A 21,418-nucleotide genomic window follows, 5' to 3' on the forward strand; every position below is an offset into this window, starting at 1 on the left:
ATGGCCATGGGAGAGGAGGGATCTGCTGCACATTAAAGTGAGAGGCACAGTACCTCAGTCTGTCTGTATACAAGTGTGTGTGATCCTGCCTATATGTATGTATTTATATGTCAATGCCACCATGCATGTCTGTGTGTGTGTGTGTGTGTGTGTGTGTGTGTGTGTGAGAGAGACCCTGCTTTTATATATGTGTTTTAGGTGACCTTGCATGCATGTGTGTGACCTTGCCTATATGTGTGTATTTACAGATATAGCCATACTACATCTGTGGTGGATGGGCATTCTCGGCAAGGCACGGCTAGGTGCACCATGCCATGCCATGCTTCATATTTAGCCACCCTATTCATTGCAATTGATACGTGGGCATACCTTAGATGTGAAAGCAGTCATGCCAATTAAGGCATTACTTTCACCAAGATGTAGTCATGATGACTGTGACAACATCTGTATATATGTTCAGTACTGTGCAAAAGTTTTAAGCAGGTGTAGAAAAAATGCGGCAAAGCAAGAATGCTTTCAAAAATAGAAGTGTTATTAATTACATTTTTATCAATGAACAAAATGCAAATTGAATAAACAGAAGAGAACTCAAATCAATATTTGTTGTGAACACCCTTTGCCTTTAAAACAGCATCAATGGTACACTTGCAAATAGTTTTTAAAGGAACTCGGCAGGGAGGTTGTTCCAAGCATCTTAGAAATCTAACCACAGATGTTCAGTGGATGTACAATTGCTCAAATCCTACTGTTTCTTCATGAAATCCCAGACAGACTCGATGGTGTTAAGATCAGGGCTCTGTTGGGGCCAAATCATCAATTCCAGGACTCCTTGTGTCATGGACTGTGGTTTTTGTGAACCCGGTGAGTATGTTAAATCCATGCAGGTAACTGGAGGACTATGTGTATATTTGGCTGGTCTGTGGGAATCAGTGAGATGAAGTAGTAAGGAGCAATCCCTGACTGGGGTTCGAACCTGGGCCTCATCAGAGGAAGCCATATCTTGACCACTGGATCACCAGGGACTTGGTGTTGATAGCAGAATGGTGAATGTATTGGTGAGAATGAACTGGATAAACTTTCACAGGAATAGGTGTTTGTGTACTCAAGGTTACTATGAAATAAGTTCTATGGAGATGCACAGAACTGGGAGAAGAGCTTAAGACGTTGAACCGGACAGGTTACCAGTGAAACTGAGAACCGGGCTGGTTATCGGTGAGACTGAGAACCAGGCTGGTTATATGTGAGACTGAGAACTTGGCTGGTTCCCGGTGAGACTGAGAACTGCACTGTGAACTGAGCTGGGTACCAGTATAACTGGAATGCAACTGTAATCCAGGCTGGTACAGGATATAAATGGATATAAATGGAAACGTAACTGTATGTAGAACAATGACTGTGGCTGTGACTTTAAGACGAGGCTGAAGATGAACTGAAGACTGTGGCTGTGACTTTAAGACGAGACAGATGAATACTGCAGCTTTGGCTTTAAGATAAAACTGAAGAATACTGCAGCTGTGTCTTTAAGACAAGACTGATGAATACTGCGGCTGTGTCATTAAGACAAGACTGATACTGGATATAACTGGTAACACAACTGTAATCCAGACTGGGTAGCAAAAGAGTTTTACAGGAACCAAAGTAAAAGTGTTACCTCTTAGGGAGCTCAGCTACTAATCTCACACAGAGCTGTGTGACACAAGGAACTGGCAGAATCTGTAGCACAAGTCTCTTTACCTATAGTTCCTGGTCCTTGGTGATAGGTGAATAGAGTCAGGCGATTCAGAAAGTCTCAGGCTGGCACAGGATTGGATAGCTCCAGGTCAGGTGATCAGACCCTGTCATGTCAGTACTCCAGGTTAGGCTCTTATGTGGAGTGTGGCCTAGCAGGCCGGAAAAACACTGAAGCAGGAACTTCTACAAATGATCAGAGGATGCTGATTTATAGGTCTAAACTCCAGATAACTGAACACAGTGAAGATTCAAAATGCTGCACATAGCTGATTACTGATTACTTAGATGAATTCCTAATCAGGTGGCTAATCAAGGGAAGAAAACACAGACTTTCAGTCTTTAAGCAAGTACATGTTACAGGATATGCTGAGGTAAACCAAGAATATGTAAAATACAGTCAGGTTCATGACACCTTGCTCTTCCTTATGTTGAATGATATTGGCTGTATTTTTGTGATCATTGTCCTGCAGAATGAATTTTGAGCCAATCAGATTTTTATGGACCATGCTACCATAATTATTTTTTTATCATGTTCTTTCCCCATATGCTGACACAGAGAAAGTAGATGCATAACCCCAAAGGGATGCAAGAGGAGGATGCATGAAGTTTTATTATATTTACCATTTTTGTATGTCAACAAATAGATGTTTTCTTTGATCAAGTAACCTAGATATTTGTGGAAATCCAAATATGCTAAGGCATTTGACAAGGTCTCATTACAATTTAAAATATAAAGATGCACAGGCTATTTGACCTAATTTAAAACTATATGTGACAATAGATTCCACAATGTGATGTTATTGATCAGTGCCTCAATAAAATGTAAGAGATTGTTACCTAATATGGGAAAATAATCTAATGACCACCGATCAGAATTCTAGGTTAAATAATGGGTCACTGCAGGCTGATTTTATCCTCACTCGGGACTTGAGATTGCAATAATGTGTCCATTACTGATCAGTATCAAGGCACTACACAGTAAAAGGGGTATCCCTGGAACCACACACTATGTTAAGATTGATTATCCTGTAAAACCTGACTTTATAAATGAAACTCATTTTTGGTTACTGTTATTGTAAGTAAATAATAATAATAATTGCTAAACTGTACTGAGGTATCCCTGACTCACTATGCTTCTGATTGAATAGTTCCACTGGGAACACCCTGAAAAATAGAAACTGATCAACTGACACATCTTACAGGACAGGTTTTTCAAAATAATGGGAATAAAATCCAAATGTCACTGTCCCTAAAAGCCACAAGCTTCAAGAAAGGTGGAGAGAATTAATGGCATCTTTAACATTTATTTGTCAAAAGAGGACAAATGTTTAATTGTGTAGATGCATTACACATAGACCTGCACAGCATCCAATTAACTCCTAGACCTCCACTAAATCTGTCTCCGTAGGATATATTATTCAAGAAATGCCCAAATATGATAGGCCCAGCAGAAAACCATGTTACATTGATTGACCTACAGAAGTGTCCTCATACATCTAGCCTCAATACACCATGCAGCATCAGATGCCTGGTGTGAGTGAGTGGACAGGCCATGTTCAACTCTGGTGACATTGGATGTATTTTTATCACTGAAAATGTAGTCGCAATCACTGCAACAAGAATGCAAGAGGAGACTGTGCTGATTAATGTGATATGACACTTGTAACTTGTGTGTGACTGAGTTGGAATATGGAGCAGATTAGAATTTGTATTGAAAAAATTGCTGCAGCTGCTACATTGCAGCACTTCATATGCAGATTCAGAGATCTAGTCGCACATAGACAGAAAAGTGTCATCTATCAAATTAATCAGGACAGTCTCTGCATGAATCCTAGTAATACGAGCCACCTAGGCTCGTCTCCATAGGTCCAGGTCGTTAATAGGCATTTGGGACATTCTAGCACTTCTGGATGGAAATTCCTGCCAGTTGCTAGGCAAACAGGATGCATTGTGGCTGCTATGAATGCTGGCTTCACTGTTTCCTAGATAAACAGTATGTTCTTGTGTGCATGCAGCTCTGCAGTTGCACTAAATATGTAATCATTCCGACACTCCCAGTTTCACTCTCCTTATTAGAGCACCCTGCTTTCATAAGCTAGTTAAACCAACTATAACATGCAGGTTATAGTTTCTGCTTAGGTATAACTGCTGGTCCATGTTCCAGGTGCCTGCACCTAGTATTTATCTTGTGGATACTATTCCGGATTTCCTGTCTGTCTTAAGTCAAGTCCTTTCCTTGCCCTCATCTATGTACTGGTCCTGTGTGTTAACCCCCTTATCAGCCAGCCTGCTAGAAATACCACCAGCACAGTGCTTGTACACCATCTTACTGTGGATCTGATCTTTCTGAGATCATGGTCAAGTCCTGATCTCATCCCTCTGTGGCATCCATGCCCACTGTCAGAAAATTTTCCAGCTCAATAATCTAGCCTATTGTGTGAGTCTTTACTGCTAGAGGCATGAGTTCAGCCAGCAACCTAAATACCAGTATTTCTGTCATGCACTAAGGGAATGGGGGGAGAGTTATTGGTGGAAGACCCTCTCACCGGCTCTAGGGGCTCACACAATAGTTTTAATAGTTCCTCATGTTATAACCAGCGTTACATTGCTGGAATTGGGAGTATTCCATCAATATGAATCTAATCTATCAGAATCCTGCTCAAGTTCTGGCTCAACAGATCCAGAATCTGACTCAACAACTTCTGGAACTCTCTTATCTTGTATCCTTCGAAGAAGAGAGTAGGAGGTTGACTACCTCCTCACAGCTGCAAAAGAGTCAAACTTCAATCTCCCTGATCAGTTCTTGGGAGACCAAAAGCAGTACTTTTATTTTCCAGAGAGCTGTAAATTGTATTTTAAGCTCAGGCCACATTTGTCAGAATCTGAGACCCAGCATTTGGGAATTGCCATATCCCTCTTGCAAGGGGATCCACAGATCTGGACTTTTGTCCTCAAGCCTGAGCACATACTTTCCATTGATGCCTTCTTTGCAGCCCTTGGTGTGCTGTATGATGACCCTGACAGAGCGGCATCAGCAGAGGCACATCTAAGCTCTCTCAAACAGGGACAGAATTCTGCTGAAGTGTATTGTACAGAATTGGTGTGCTAAAGATAGTAGCTGGTATGATCCTTTGCTTCTGAGCCAGGTCCGTTTGGACCTTAAAGAGCAGATTAAGGATTTTATCATTCATTATCTCACTTTGGAAACCTTATGCAACTAGCCATCAGAATAGAGAGGTGTATCAGAGAATGGAAAATTAGTTACCACAATTGTTGTCTCGGATGGCCTATCCTGAACCCATTGAGAATCCTAGAGAGCCCATGCAGATTGGCGTATTTCGCTTGTCAGCTCAGGAGATGGTCAGGTGATGTACTCTTATTTTATGCTTTTACTTCAGTGGCAAAGGACATCTAGCCAGCTCCTGCCCTCAGAAAGCAGGAAGCGACAAGGCCGGAGTCAAGCATTTCTTCCAAACAATTCTGTATTACTTCCCATATGCGTTTATGTACACAACAAGGAAGTTGAAGTCTTGGCCTTCTTGGACTGTGGAGCCGCAGAGAATTTCATGGACACCAACTTCACTCAGTCCTTTGATATTTTGGTTGAGTGGATGGAGTCCCCAATTATCTGTGGGTTAGATAGAAGTTCTCACCAAAATGGATGAGTAAGCCTTCAGACACCATCTCTCCGTCTGACTAGAGGAGCCTTGCATTCTCAGGACATGTCAATCTGTTAGTACATTGTCTTATGGCCCCAATTGTCATATGACTTCCCTGGCTAAGGAATCCCAAACCAGTTTTAAATTGAGAACTGGCGAATTAGTTCATTTGGGAACTGAATGACCCATTGGATGCCTTTCTATGGCATTTAGGGTTTTGCAGCCTATTCTGGAGGAGTTGCCATCCCCACATAATGCCTCTGCCAATGCTTTCTCCAAAAACCAGAAGAACATTCTCCTTCCACTTTGTCTTTATGACTGTGCCATCAATTTAATTCCAGGAGCCAAGCTTCCAAAGGGAGAGTATATACCCTTTTTCTGCCTGAGACCAAGGTCATGGAAAATTATATCCAGGAAAACCTTAACAATGGGTTTATTCATCCATCCAATTCTCCCATGGGATCAGGGTTTTTTGTGGCTAAAAAGGCCAGTACTTTATTCCCCTGTATAGATTACAGAGGCCTAAAAATGTTTCCGATCAAGAATTCTTATCTGCTACCCCTCATCCAGCTCCCGGAGATAGTCATCGTTTCAAAGACTAATTTATGAGTAGTTTACAAACTCATATGAATCAAAAAGGTGGATGAGTGGAAAGTGGCCTTTAATACCCATTATTGGCATTATGAGTACCTTGTTATGTATTTTGGTATATTAAATGCTCCTGCAGTATTCCAAGATCATATTAATTATGTACTCTGAGAATATCTTGTAAAGTTTGTCATCATTTATTTAGATGACATCTTGGATTATTCTCAGTCTCTGAAGGATCGTCGTAACCATGCAAAGTTAGCTCTCCAAAAACTCAGAAAACACCACATATATGCCAAGTTGTAAAAATGTGAATTTAAGGTGGAGAAGGTCTCTATCTTGATATTCCTTTTTACCACAAATGGATTCTATATTGATCCCAGCAAGCTCCAGTCAGTTCTACATTGGACTCTTCCCACTAATCTGAAGGCAATGCAGCATTTTTGAAGTTTGCTAAATATTACCAGAGGTTTATATGTTCCTTCTCCACCATTGTTGCACCCATAGTGGATGTGACCAAGAAATAAGCAGATACCTCCCATTGGTCTCCAAGGCTCTACAAGCCTTTTCAGACCTAAAAAGTGCCTTTGGTTCTGCTCCAGTCCTTTGCCATCCCAATCCTGATCTGCCATTCATTGTTAAAGTTGATGCCTCTAAAGTAATAATGGGGGCTATTCTCTCCCAGAGAGATCCTATGGATTCCAAACATCATCCATGTGCCTGCCTGTCGCTGAAGTTCTCTAGTGCAGATACTAATTATGATGTCAGCAATCAGGAATCTTGGCCATCAAGTGTGCTCTGGAGCAATATAAGCACTACCTGGAAGGTGCTACACATGTGGTCACAGGGCTCACTGATCACAAGAATTTATCCTATATTGGCATTATTCTTTGCCAGATACAATTTTGTAATCACCTACAGAGCTGGATCAAAGAACATTAAGGCCAATGCTTTGTCAACAAGCCTTCTTCCAGTTCATGATGCCTCAAGTTCTATGGTATCAATTATCCCTGCAACATGCATTTTTGCCGGTCTTTCCCAAGATCTGGATTCTCGTATTCAGTCGAAGCAGACATTGGCTCCCTCAGAGACTCCTTCTGGGCTCCTATTTGTTCCAGAAGAACAGAGGGCTGCAGTCTTATCATATTTAAATTCCAGCAAGACCTCTGGCCATCCTGGTGTTTCCAAGACCTTGGAGTTTACTATATTGTTCTAGTTGGTGGCCATCTCAGGATGTTCGAGAGTTTGTGCATGCTTGTGATATTTGTGCCAGAAACAAGTCTCCTTGTGTTTCTTCTTCAGGACATCACCTGCCTCTTGCTGTGACCTCAAGACCTGGGACACATATTTCCATGGATTGTTTTGTGGATCTTTCATATTCATCCAAATGGAATACTATATGTGAAGTGGTGGATCGGTTTAATAAAATGGCCCATTTCATTACATTAACCAAGTTCCTGTCTGCTATGGATTTGACAACTTTATTCTGCAATACATCTTCAGGTTACATGATCAGCCACAAGATACTGTTTCCAATAAAGGTATCCAATTTGTTGCATGGTTCTGAAAGTTATTCTGAACTAAATTGGGTACCAATCTCAGCCTTCCTTCTGGTTATCACCCACATTCTAATGGACAGATGAAATGGGTAAATCAGTCTCTTGAACAATATATCTGATGCTATGTGTACAAGTGCCATAACAATTGGGTTAATAATTTGCCATTAGTGGAATCTGCCTACATTAATGCATGTTTCTACTACTGTATCTCCTGTTTTTTGGGGGTTTTGGGATATTATACCAGAGCTAATGTCTTCGATCCCTCACAGGGACATGTTATTTCTTCTAATTCTGTATCTCACCTCAAAATCATTTAGAGGAAGGTGTATCGTGCCCTTATCAAGGCCTCATTTCATGTAAAGAGATTGGATGGCATCATTGCAGACCTTGCCTCTTTAAAGTGGGGGACAAGATGTGCTGACCTTGCCTCTTTAAAGTGGGGGACAAGATGTGGCTATCTACCTGGAATATTATACTTCATCAGCCCTCTCAGAAATTAAGGCCTAGATTTACTGGGCCTTTTCGGATTGGTAAACAAATAAATTCTGTGGCCATTCATCTCAAATTACCCAGGTCACTGAACACCTTGCACTGCTCTCTTTTAAAACCGGGTTTCTTTTCATCTAAATATAGTGGTGGCCAGCCCCAGAAAGCTGTCTCCAGTGGTGATTCAAGTCAACATGAATATGTTGTGGAAAGATTCTTGGAATCCAAGTTTATCCAGGAACAAGTTCATTTCTTGGTTCATTGGAATGGTTATGTGCCAGAAGAGAGTGTATGAGTACCTGAGAGATTACTTCATGCCCCCAAGCTTAAAAAGTCTTCAGAGAAATTATGGACAAACCCAGACCTAGGGGTTCCTTAACCCCTCCTCAAGGGAGTGGTCTACTGTTACTAGCCATTGTTGCTCATCCCCGAGTCCCAGTCATTGGTGCATGACCGGGACATCCTAGTACTTCCAGCCGATGATTCCTGCTGGTTGCTAGGTAACCAGGAAACTGAATGGCTGTGGGTAATGCTGACTTCACCGTTTCCTAGAAAAATAATGTGTTCTTGTGTACGTGCAGTGCAGCAGTTACTCTGAATCTGCAATCATGCTGATGCTCATAGGCCGACTCTCCTCATTGGTGCATACTGCTTTTGTAAGGCAGTCAGACCAGCCATAACTTGCTGGTTATAATTTCTGCTTAGGTATAAACTGCTGGTCCAGGCTTCAGGTGCCTGCTCCTAGCATTCCTCTTATGGATACTCTTCCGAAATCCCTGTCCATCTTCAGTCAAGTCCTTGCCTTGCCCTTAGCTACTTCCTGTTCCAGTTTGTTGGCCCCCCATCTGCCTCCTTATTGTTTTCTGGTCCTAGCTTGCAAGAAATACCACCTGCATAGTGCTTGTACACCATCTCACAGTGCCTCTGCTCTCACTGAGATCCTGGTCTAGTCCTGGCCCCATCCCTCTGTGTATCTGTGGCATCCATGCCCATTCTTAGTCATTTCTCAAGCTCAATATCCAGTGGTATCTAGCCTATTGTGTGAGCCCCTACTGCTAGAGGTAGAAGTCCAGGTGGTGACCTAAGTACTGGTGTGCATGTCTTGCACTAAGGGAACAGTGGGGGCCTGTTATTTGCAGAAGACCCTCTCACTGGCTCTACGGGTCTCACACAATAGTGCTAGAGTTCCTAACATTTAGTTGTATTTAGTTGCGACTAAAATGCATATTTGGCAGAAAAGAATAAAAAATATGCCAAACACTGGAAGATTCTCGCTCAGCCAAGAGGGGCTGTTTGGCATGACTAAAGCAAAGATGAATGAGGACATATCTGTAGCTACCAAATATGTCCTTGCCCAGAAAGAAAAACAATTTAAAATAAAACTGCAGAGCATATTTTCCTCAAAGGTCATGAATAATACTAAAACATACTGTCATTGTCGCAATTCATTGTTGGGTACTGGATGCTAGCATAGACCCTGAAAAGATGTATGGAGTCTAGCATGCTGTTGGTGTTCACAATGGACCCCCCCAAGGAAGTTTGGGCTTTGCTGCACCCAACACACAGGTTGCGGCCCTCTGTCTGGGTTGCCAGGTATGGTGGCTGGTAGTACACTGACAGACATTAGATTCTGGAATAGCAGGCTGGATCAGAGCTTTACAGGTGGACTGGTACCGGGTATGGACACAGGGAGACAGGAACCAGAAACTTGACAAGGAAAGCACTTGTAGCACAAGTGCTGAGGGGTAACATTACAGTGCAGCAGCCCAGCTCCTCTCACTGTGAAGAAGCCGACACTACAGCAGGAGTATTCCTCGGGGCCTGCCCGCTCCTCCTGGACCCCCAGCATTATGAAAACAGGGATTTGGAAGACTAGCCATGCCCTGTCCCATGAGATCATGCCCCATCCTGTGAAGTCACGCCCCATCCAGCGACTACGTGCCCCCTTTTGTGCAGACCACACCGGGCTTAGTGACTCCTCTGTTCACTGTTTTTGTCTCTGTTCTGTCTCTGTTGGTTAGATGGTCCTGGTTTCAGGTCAAGTGTTATGTTGAAGACCATTTTATTAATTACAGTATCTCCCCTTCACTGTGGAATGGGCAGTTCTTGGCCTAATCTGGCAACTGCTAGGAAAAGTAAAGCAATACTTCAAGAATGGTTCCACCATCTCCTCCCTCATTGTCCTTGTTTAGGTCCAGGCTTTTTAATTTGTTCCACATGAGCTGGGTAGAAGTAACTTTATAAAAAGAGTCTAAAGTGGAATGATTTTTAAGTACAGTGTATGTGTGAGTTATATTTCCACATTCCCTATTGAAATGAGATGCCAAATTCATCACTGTCTCAATAATACCTCTTGTCATCTATTATGCATTATTGCTAATGATCTGCATATTGCTCTTGACTCGAGTGCTGCTTGAGGAATAGGTTCTGTGAGGTACCCCCATAAAGGGTGAGAGAGCGAGACTTAGCACTTACAGTCATTTTTCATTTTTATTTTAATTGGTGTAATACTGCTCAACTGTACCCTTCTATGTATGTGGCTATGATATTCGATTTGTGTTATGATCTCCGTAGCTCACATGGACAGACATTTTATGCTACTAATTTGTACTGGATCTTGATGCTTTCTGATTGTACAATTCATATGATGCATCAATAAAAATATTTTGGTGAAAATAAAAATAAAAAGTAGTTATAAAATTTAATAAGAAATAGGGTGCTTAATTAAACATCTATATGGAAAATATTTGAAAATATGGAATGTTTTCTGTTACATCAACTCAATTAATAAAAGTGATCCCTGTTTTTATATAAAGTTATCCTGGGCCCAGGCTCTACTGAGTTGTGTCTGACTATAGTATTTGCTGCTTCTCGCTTCCCTCCCTAAGGGGCATATTTACTAAAGTGTGGGATTTTTAGAAGGGGCAGTATTAAGCCATGGTGAGTGATAAATTGGAGAGAGATAAAGTGCCAACAAATCAGCTACTAGCTGTCATTTTCCATACCCAAACTGTAAATGGCAGTTAGGAGCTGATTGGCTGGCACATTATCCGTCTCCATGGCTTAATACATCTGCAGTTAATGTGCACTGTCAGCTACAGTTCTAGTCTGCCAATACTTATGTGCAATGTACACAGTCTGCATATACTGTGCCATCCTGTGTGCCTAAAATGGCCTTCTTCATCTGTGCAAAGCTCAGACTACAGTACACAGTTATCTGCATGCAGTGTCTGTCACTACCAGAAGTATAACAGTTACCAGAAGGTCCTCTGGTCTGAAGCAAAAGATGTAACTATTTATTGTATTGTGCTCAATAAATATGACTATATATAACTCTAGTGATATAAGGCATCAATGAATTAGTTAATAGCAAGACAGTAAGTAGAGTGGTGCAGACGGTGCTCAGCACACAGCACATATGCCCTGTGGGTGGAGAACCATCCATATTCACCTGTGAAGTACTGCCTATGTATGACTGCCACAAGCTGCAGCACTTCCTGCTTTAATATATGCAGCAGTCTTCCCAGTTCCTTCTTTGCCCAGTACATTGCTATATATATGACAGTCCACTGCGCTGCAGTGACTTACCCATGTGTCCACCCCTCCTAGCTCCCCCATCTCCCACAGTATCTCTATGGACTGGGAGAAATGTCATGATGTCTCTCCCAGTCCATCACCACTGGAACTGCAGCATTGAATCACAAGAAGAGTTTAATTTACTGCTAAATATGTTATACTACCACTGTGTACTGTATAATGGGACAGACTGATAGATGGTGTCTGTAGTGGTGCATAAATTATTACTGTATACAGAATTTATTAAATGTACCTACAGTTTGTTATGTGTGTGCATGCATGTGGAGGAGGAATGATGATGAGGAGTAATGAGGAGGAGGAGGACAACTATGGAGGAGGAATGATGATAAGGAGGAATGAGGAGGGGCTTTACTGTGGCATAATTTTTATAAGGGTCTCTAGTGTGGAGCATTGTGTATAAGGGACACTACTGTGCAGTGTAATCTGAGTAACGGACACTACTGTGCAGTGTAATATGAGTAGCAGACGCTATTGTGTGGTGTAATGTGAATAACAGATGTTACTCTGCAGTGTAATGTGAATAATGGACACTACTCTGCAGTGTAATATGAATAACGGACACTTCTGTGCTGTGTAATGTAGATAATAAACACTACTGTGTGTTGTAATGTAAATAATAAACACTACTGTGTGTTGTAATGTAAATAATAGACATTACTGTGTGTTGTAATGTAAATAATAAACACTACTGTGTGTTGTAATGTAAATAATAGACATTACTGTGCATTGTAATGTGAGTATAGGACACTACTGTGCAGTGAAGTGTGAAAAACTGACACTACTGTAAAATGTAATGTGAATAACAAACAATATTGTGCAGTCCAATGTGAGTAATGGACAGTAGTGTGTGATGTAAAGTGAATAATAGACACTACTGTGTGGTTTAATGTGAATAGTAGACACTACTGTGAGGTGTAATGTGACTGACAGATACTACTGTGCGATGTAATGTGAGTAACGGATACTAATGTGCAGTGTAATGTGAATAATGGACACTACTGTGCAGTGTAATGTGAATAATAGACACAACTGTGCAGTGTAATGTGAATAATGGACACTACTGTGCAGTGTAATGTGAATAATGGACACTACTGTGCAGTGTAATGTGAATAATAGACACTACTGTGCGATGTAATATGAGTAAAGGATACTAACGTGCAGTGTAATGTGAATAATGGACACTACTGTGCAGTGTAATGTGAATATTGGACACTACTGTGCAGTGTAATGTGAATAATGGACACTACTATGCAGTGTAATGTGAATAATGGACACTACTGTGCAGTGTAATGTGAATAATGGACACTACTACGCAGTGTAATGTGAATAATGGACACTACTATGCAGTGTAAAGTGAATAATGGACACTACTGTGCAGTGTAATGTGAATAATGGACACTACTGTGCAGTGTAATGTGACTAATGGACACTACTATGCAGTGTAATGTGAATAATGGACACTACTGTGCAGTGTAATGTGAATAATGGACACTACTGTGCAGTGTAATGTGACTAATGGACACTACTATGCAGTGTAATGTGAATAATGGACACTACTGTGCAGTGTAATGTGACTAATGGACACTACTATGCAGTGTAATGTGAATAATAAACACTACTGTGCAGTGTAATGTGAATAATGGACACTACTGTGCAGTGTAATGTGAATAATGGACACTACTATGCAGTGTAATGTGAATAATGGACACTACTGTGCAGTGTAATGTGACTAATGGACACTGCTATGCAGTGTAATGTGAATAATGGACACTACTGTGCAGTGTAATGTGAATAATGGACACTACTGTGCAGTGTAATGTGAATAATGGACACTACTGTGCAGTGTAATGTGACTAATGGACACTACTATGCAGTGTAATGTGAATAATGGACACAACTGTGCAGTGTAATGTGAATAATGGACACTACTGTGCAGTGTAATGTGAATAATGGACACTACTATGCAGTGTAATGTGAATAATGGACACTACTGTGCAGTGTAATGTGACTAATGGACACTACTATGCAGTGTAATGTGAATAATGGACACTACTGTGCAGTGTAATGTGAATAATGGACACTACTATGCAGTGTAATGTGAATAATGGACACTACTGTGCAGTGTAATGTGACTAATGGACACTACTATGCAGTGTAATGTGAATAATGGACACTACTATGCAGTGTAATGTGAATAATGGACACTACTGTGCAGTGTAATGTGACTAATGGACACTACTATGCAGTGTAATGTGAATAATGGACACTACTGTGCAGTGTAATGTGAATAATGGACACTACTGTGTGATGTAATGTTAATAATAGACACTACTGTACCATGTAATATGAGTAACGGATACTAATGTGCAGTGTAATGTAAATAATAGATGCTACTGTGCAGTGTAATGTGAATAATGGATACTAATGTGCAGTGTAATGTGAGTAATGGATACTAATGTGCAGTGTAATGTGAATAATGGACACTACTTTGCGGTGTAATGTGAGTAATGGACACTAACTTTTTGGTGTAATGTGAGTAATGGATACTAATGTGCAGTGTAATGTGAATAATGGATACTAATGTGCAGTGTAATGTGAACTGGTGCTATTTTGTGTCCCAGCCCCTTCCACACAAAGACAGGGCTCTTTATTTTTGGTGCAAGCAGCAGGCACGTGCTATTCCAGTTCAGAATATGAACAACCTCATCTTCTCGGACATCCTGGGAAGGCCTTTTCCAAAGTCTGCAGGTATGAGCAATGGGCTTAAAAGATAAGATCACAGACAGATCTGTTTTAGTCTTGTTTAATATTTTCCTTTCCCAATATTTCTTACTTTAAATTAATTTATTCATTCATTTGTTTTGCTTTGTATGTGCATCAAATATCACATAAAAAGTGTTAACACTAAGAAACAAGTAGGAGCCTATTGTCCTAGGCTTCAGCACACACGAGGGCCTGCACACCGACCATTCTCTGAAAAGGGATGGACACCTAAATAGGAAAGCAAACAAATTAAAAATAAAAGTAACAAGATGCATTGCAGTCTCAGTAGCTTTTATAATATAATGCAAAACAACAAGATATATATATATATATATATATATATATATATATATGCAACAGGGATCTCTCCAAACAGAAACAGCCTATATATATTTTCCACACAATCCCTTTGACTCTCAGCTCTATATAAGACGAGCAGTTGCATGCAGGACCCAGCAGCCACACAATATGCCAGGAGACTGTGCTGCAGGATCGTACAGTCACTAGTGTACGTGTTTCTCTCCATGGAACAGCCCCGCCGCTCAGTGATGTTTGGTAAAGTCTCTCTCTCTATAGCAGTATCGTGTCTTCTTGCCCTGTCTCTGTCACAGTGTGAGATACTAAGCTCAGGACCTAGGTGTTTTATCAGGCAGGAATATCCTTTATTTAATACCCAATATACCCAGGACGGAGACATCATTATTGGTGGAATATTCACTGTCAGCTCTGGTTATGCCCCTGTGTCTTCAGGCGATCATTTATTTTGTTTCATGTAAGTACTCTGTGTGCCAGTGTGTTTATAAACTGTTTATAGGATGTCCCTAATCATGTAAAGAATGCATTTCACAAGCAAACTGTTAATGCTGAACTTACACCCCTGTGTGAATGGTAGATGTACGGTATAGAGCTGTCCTGTAGAGCGAGCACATGAGCTTGTCATAGGCATTAATCAATGAGTTATATAGTTACATAGTTATATAGTTTCTGAGGTTGAAAAAAGACAATTTGTCCATCGAGTTCAACCTGTTTGTGTTCTCCTATGCTGTATTATTTTCAGGACTAATTTTATCTGTTGATAAAGTCGGCCGTTGTGCTGTGTTTTTTTTCTCTCATTTTATTATAACTATAGTGCCTGATCTAAGTACCATAACCCTGTATATCCTTATCCATTAGGAATGTATCTAGCCCATTCTTAAAAGTATTGACCATTACTATTTTTTCAGGCACGGAAATCCAAACACGTATTATCCTTACTGTGAAAAAACCTTTTCGCCTCTGTGTGCGAAATCTCCTCTCCTCTAACCTAAGCGAGTGTCAATGTGTCCTCTGTGCTGATCTTATTAAAAACAGGTCCCTCTCAAGTTCTGTGTATTGTTCCCTTAAGTATTTATAAATGTTGATAATGTCCCCTCTTAGTCTCCTCTTTTACAATGTAAACATGTCAAGAATTGTAAGTCTTTCCTGGTATTCCAGCATCTCCATCCCCTTAATGAGTTTGGCCTCTTAACCTTTTCTAGTTCCAGGATATCCTTTATGTAGTACAGTGCCCAAAATTGTGCGCAATATTCCAGATGGGGCCTCACTAGGGCTTTACATAGTGGGAGTATAATACTCTCATTGCTTGCATCAATACCCCTCTTTATGCATGCTAATATCTTGTTAACCTTTTTTGCTGCTATCCTACATTGCGTACTGCTGCTAAGTTAGTTATCTATGTGAACACCTAAGTTTTTTTCCAGTACAGAGTCGCCTAAAATCAACCCATTTAGGATAAAGGGGTTATTTTTGTTCATGCTACCATTTTGCATTACTTTGCACTTGTCTGTATTAAAACTCATTCTCCATTTTGCTGCCCATGCTTCCAGTTTAACTAAGTAATTCTGGAGACACTCAGCATCTCCCTACGAATATATACCTTTATATAGTTTGGTATAGTCTGCAAAAATTTACACCATGCTCTCTAGACCTTCTGCTAGATCGTTAATGAAAATGTTGAACAATAGTGGTCCAAGTACAGACCCTTGTGGGACACCACTTAGTATTTCAGTCAAATTCAAAAAAGTTCAATTTACCACAACGCCCTGCTCTTTATTATTTAACCAATTACTAACCCAAGTGCATATTGTGCTCCCTAGCCCCAGTTCTTGTAACTTATAGATAAGTCTCATATGTGGTACAGTGTCGAAAGCTTTAGCAAAGTCTAAAAAGATTACATCCACCACCTTACCCTGATCAAGATTTGCACTAACTGTTTCGTAAAATCCTAGTAAGTTCGATTGACATGATCTATCCTTCACAAATCCATGTTGATTCCCAATAATAACCTCTTTGGCTTCAAGGAACTTATCTATACTAACCCTTAGAATGCTTTTTAGTACTTTCCCCACTATAAATATTAGACTAACTAGTCTATAATTGCCAGGTTCAGCTTTACTTCCCTTCTTGAAAATCGGCACTACTTCCATTATACACAAGTCTATGGGAACCATGCCTCATGTTAGTGAATCAATGAAAATTAAAAGAAGACATCTTGCTAGTTCGGAGTGTACCTCCATGAGAACCCTTGGATGAATACCGTCAGGACCAGGTGATTTATTAATCTTAATTTTATTCAATCGGTCACAGACTTCCTCCTCACTTAAGTAAGCACTTAGCAGTGGGGCATTATCATTATTGAGGTTGGGTGTTAATTCCTGCATCTGGTCCTCTATTGTAAATACCGATGAGAAAAACATGTTCAAGTTAACTGCTATGTCGTTATTGTTTTTGATTAAAACTCCCAGTTTGTCCTTTAAGCGGCCTATACTCTCCTGCTTTAATCTGCTAAATGTATTATATATATACTGCTCAAAAATAAAGTGAACACTAAAATAACACATCCTAGATCTGAATGAATTAAATATTCTTATTAAATACTTTGTTCTTTACATAGTTGAATGTGCTGACAACAAAATCACACAAAAATGATCAATGGAAATCAAATTTATTAACCCATGGAGGTATGGATTTGGAGTCACACTCAAAATTAAGTTGTAAAAACACACTACAGTCTGATCCAACTTTTATGTAATGTCCTTAAAACAAGTCAAAATGAGGCTCAGTAGTGTATGTAGCCTCCACGTGCCTTTATGACCTCCCTACAATGCCTGGGCATGCTTCTGGTGAGGTGGCGGATGGTCTCTTGAGGGATCTTCTGCCAGACCTGGACTAAAGCATCCGCCAACTCCTGGACAGTCTGTGGTGCAACGTGGCATTGGTGGATGGAGCGAGACATGACGTCCCAGATGTGCTCACTTGGATTAAGGTCTAGAGAATGGGCGGGCCAGTCCATAACATCAATGCCTTTGTCTTGCAGTAACTGCTGACACACTTCAGCCACATGAGGTCTAGCATTGTCTTGCATTAGGAGGAACCCAGTGCCAACCGCACCAGCATATGGTCTCACAAGGGGTATGAGGATCTCATCTCGGTACCTAATGGCAGTCAGGCTACCTCTGGCGAGCACATGGAGGGCTATACGGCCCCCCAAAGAAATGCAGCCCAACACCATTACTGACCCACTGCCAAACCGGTCATGCTGGAGGATATTGCAGGAGGCAGAATGATCTCCTTGGTGTCTCCAGACTCTGTCACGTCTGTCACATGTGCTCAGTGAGAACCTACTTTCATCTGTGAAGAGCACAGGGCACCAGTGGCGAATTTGCCATTCTTGGTGTTCTCTGGCAAATGCCAAACATCCTGCATGGTGTTGGGCTGTAAGCACAACCCCCACCTGTGGACGTTGGGCCCTCATACCACCCTCATGGAGTCTGTTTCTGATCATTTAAGTAGACACATGCACATTTGTGGCTTGCTGGAGGTCATTTTGCAGGGCTCTGGCGTGCTCCTCCTTGCACAAAGGCGGAGGTAGCGGTCCTGCTGCTGGGTTGTTGCCCTCCTATGGCCTCCTCCACATCTCCTTATGTACTGGCCTGTCTCCTGGTAGCACCTCCATGCTCTGGACACTACGCTGACAGACACAGCACACCATCTTGCCACAGCTTGCATTGATGTGCCTTCCTGGATGAGCTGCACTACCTGAGCCACTTGTTTTGGTTGTAGACTCCGTCTCATGCTACCACTAGAGTGAAAGCACTGCCAGCTTTCAAAAGTGACCAAAACATCAGCCAGAAAGCATAAGAGCTGAGAAGTGGTCTGTGGTCACCACATGCAGAACAACTCCTCTAGTTGGGGTGTCTTGCTAATTGCCTATAATTTCCACCTGTTGTCTATTCCATTTGCACAACAGCATGTGAAATTGATTGACAATCAGTGTTGCTTCCTAAGGGGACAGTTTGATTTCAGAGAAGTGTGATTTACTTGGAGTTACATTGTGTTGTTTAAGTGTTCCCTTAATTTTTTTGAGCAGTGTATATATATATATATATATATATATATATGTATTGATATATTTAAAAAACGTGGGGTTTTATTTACTTTCCTTTGCTACTAGCTTTTCAGTTTCTACTTTAGCCGCTCTTATTTCTTTTTTGCATATTTTGTTGCAAAAATTAATAGTGCTGGAATGACTCCACCTCTCCATCTGACTTATTTTTTTAATGCTTGCCTTTTTTTGCCCATTAGTTCCTTAATATTTTTGTTAATCTACATTGGTTTGGAATTTTTAGTCCTTTGTTTGTTGCACGTAGGAATACATTTCCGGGTATTCTCATCGAGCAGTGATTTTATCACCTCCCATTTCTCCGCAGTGTTTTTCCCTTGAAACAAAAATTCCCATTTAGTGTCCCTTAAAGCTTTCCTTATCATGTCAATGTTGGCTTTGCCAAAGTTCAGAGTCCTAGTTGAAATGATGTTCTTATACAATGCAGAGATAATGCTTTTAATGGAGAGTTTAAATATCAATAACAGTGCTCATTATGGAAATTAGTTTATAGAAGGGTATGGTACATGGTATAGCAAATAAGTATATTAGTATATATGTGATCTGTAAGATTTAGGGGCTTATTCAGCATGAGTTCTACACCAGCTGGCAGAGCATACTGTATCTTACACTAATTCCCACTGCTTATGCCCCAGAACAGCGGGTGTACCTATATGTGCTATACAGGTTTACAGGCCACTTGCACCAATGTGTGTCTATGGTTAACTTAAATACATTTTATTTAACACATATACAATAAAAAATAGGAAACCTCCTTTTTTTAAACATTTAGTAGAAATTTTTGAAAAGTAACAAAACAAATTTTTCAGCGGTTAATAAAATTGAATAGAAATGGAAAGTACAGAAAATGAAAATAATTTATTACAGAAACTTCAAAGATACTGCAACATGCACCATACATGAAATGTCACTGTCTCTCAGTGACACTCTGGGCCTGATTCAGGTTGAATGTGCAGGACCCTTTCTTCACATGTCCAGAACTTGTCCGTCGATTGCATCCCTGGGATGCAATGATCTCTGCATGATTGACAGACAGAGGCATTTTAGAAGGAGGGGGGGCATCCGGGATTGGCAAGGCTAAGGACTGCGTCGTGAGACACAGTTTTCTTGGCCTCACAAGCCACCATGCATGAATAAGCTCAGGCTTACTAAGTCTGATGTTGCAAATGAGAATCATGACCAATTATCACAATGTTCATCCCGGAATGCGATTGCATTGCAAATGCAGGAAGCGGGTTATACGCGGTATCCGGACTCCAGGTCGACAGCACAAAGGTCGACACACTTTAGGTCGACACCAATTGGTCGACACACATTAGGTCGACAGGGTCAAAAGGTCGACAGGGTCAAAAGGTCGACAGAAACAAGGTCGACATGGAAAAAGGTCGACATGAGTTTTTCATGATTTTTTTCTTTTTTTTAACCTTTTCATACTTAACGATCCACGTGGACTACGATTGGAACGGTAAAGTGTGCCGAGCGAAGCGGTAGCGGAGCGAAGGCACCATGCCCGAAGCATGGCGAGCGAAGCGAGCCATGCGAGGGGACGCGGTGCACTAATTCGGGTTACCGGTCACTCTACGAAGAAAACGACACCAAAAAAACATAAAAAACTCATGTCGACCTTTTTCCATGTCGACCTTGTTCCTGTCGACCTTTTGACCTTGTCGACCTTTTGACCCTGTCGACCAAATGTGTGTCGACCAATTGGTGTCGACCTAAAGTGTGTCGACCTTTGTGCTGTCGACCCTGAGTCCCAGACCCGTTATACGCACCTTCTCCTGCATTTGCATTGCTATGAATTGAATTTGCAAAGCTGCTGCGAGAAGCTTTGCGATTGCATTCCATGCTGAATTATGGGGGATATTCAGGTTTGTTAGTAAACCAGAAAAGTTAGCAATTGGTCAAAACCATGTTGCACTGCAGGATGGGCAGATGTAACATGTGCAGAGCGATTAAGATTTTGGTGGGGTGCGTTCAAACTGAAATCTAATTTGCAGTATAGAAATAAAGCAGCCAGTATTTACCCTGCACAGAAACAAAATAACCCACCCAAATCTAACTCTCTCTGCACATCTTACATCTGCCCCACCTGCGGTGCAATATGGTTTTGTCCAATTGCTAACTTTTTTGGTTTGCTAACAAATCTGAATGATCCCTTATGCCCTCGATCACCCCTCATTTAGTTTCAATTGCTAACAGATTTGTTGATATGTCGTATTGATCTTAAACCTAGGTGGTTTAATTTAGGCATAGGATTTTAACCAAAGGTTATTAATCAGGCGCTGAGTCGGGTTTGTTATTCTATAGCTGCTGCTAAGAAGTGGTGCTTTGCTTGGCTTGGTCCAGTATTGGTTCAGGCACATAAGTGTTTCATCCAGTGGATTTGGAGGTGATTAGGGAACACAACTGATGCATTTCACTGCTAAGCTCTGCAGCTTTTTCAAAGGTAACTTGCTATGTGACCATTAAGTATCTTTACACCCTTCATAATTAATTACTGATTAGCATATGTTCTGACAATCCATATAAGAATATCAGTCAGAAAAATACCAAAATAAAACCATGCAGTTTATACTAATTAGACTCAGAGG

This window comes from Pseudophryne corroboree, chromosome 1 (assembly GCF_028390025.1).
Source record: "Pseudophryne corroboree isolate aPseCor3 chromosome 1, aPseCor3.hap2, whole genome shotgun sequence".
Classification (NCBI taxonomy): Eukaryota; Metazoa; Chordata; class Amphibia; order Anura; family Myobatrachidae; genus Pseudophryne; species Pseudophryne corroboree.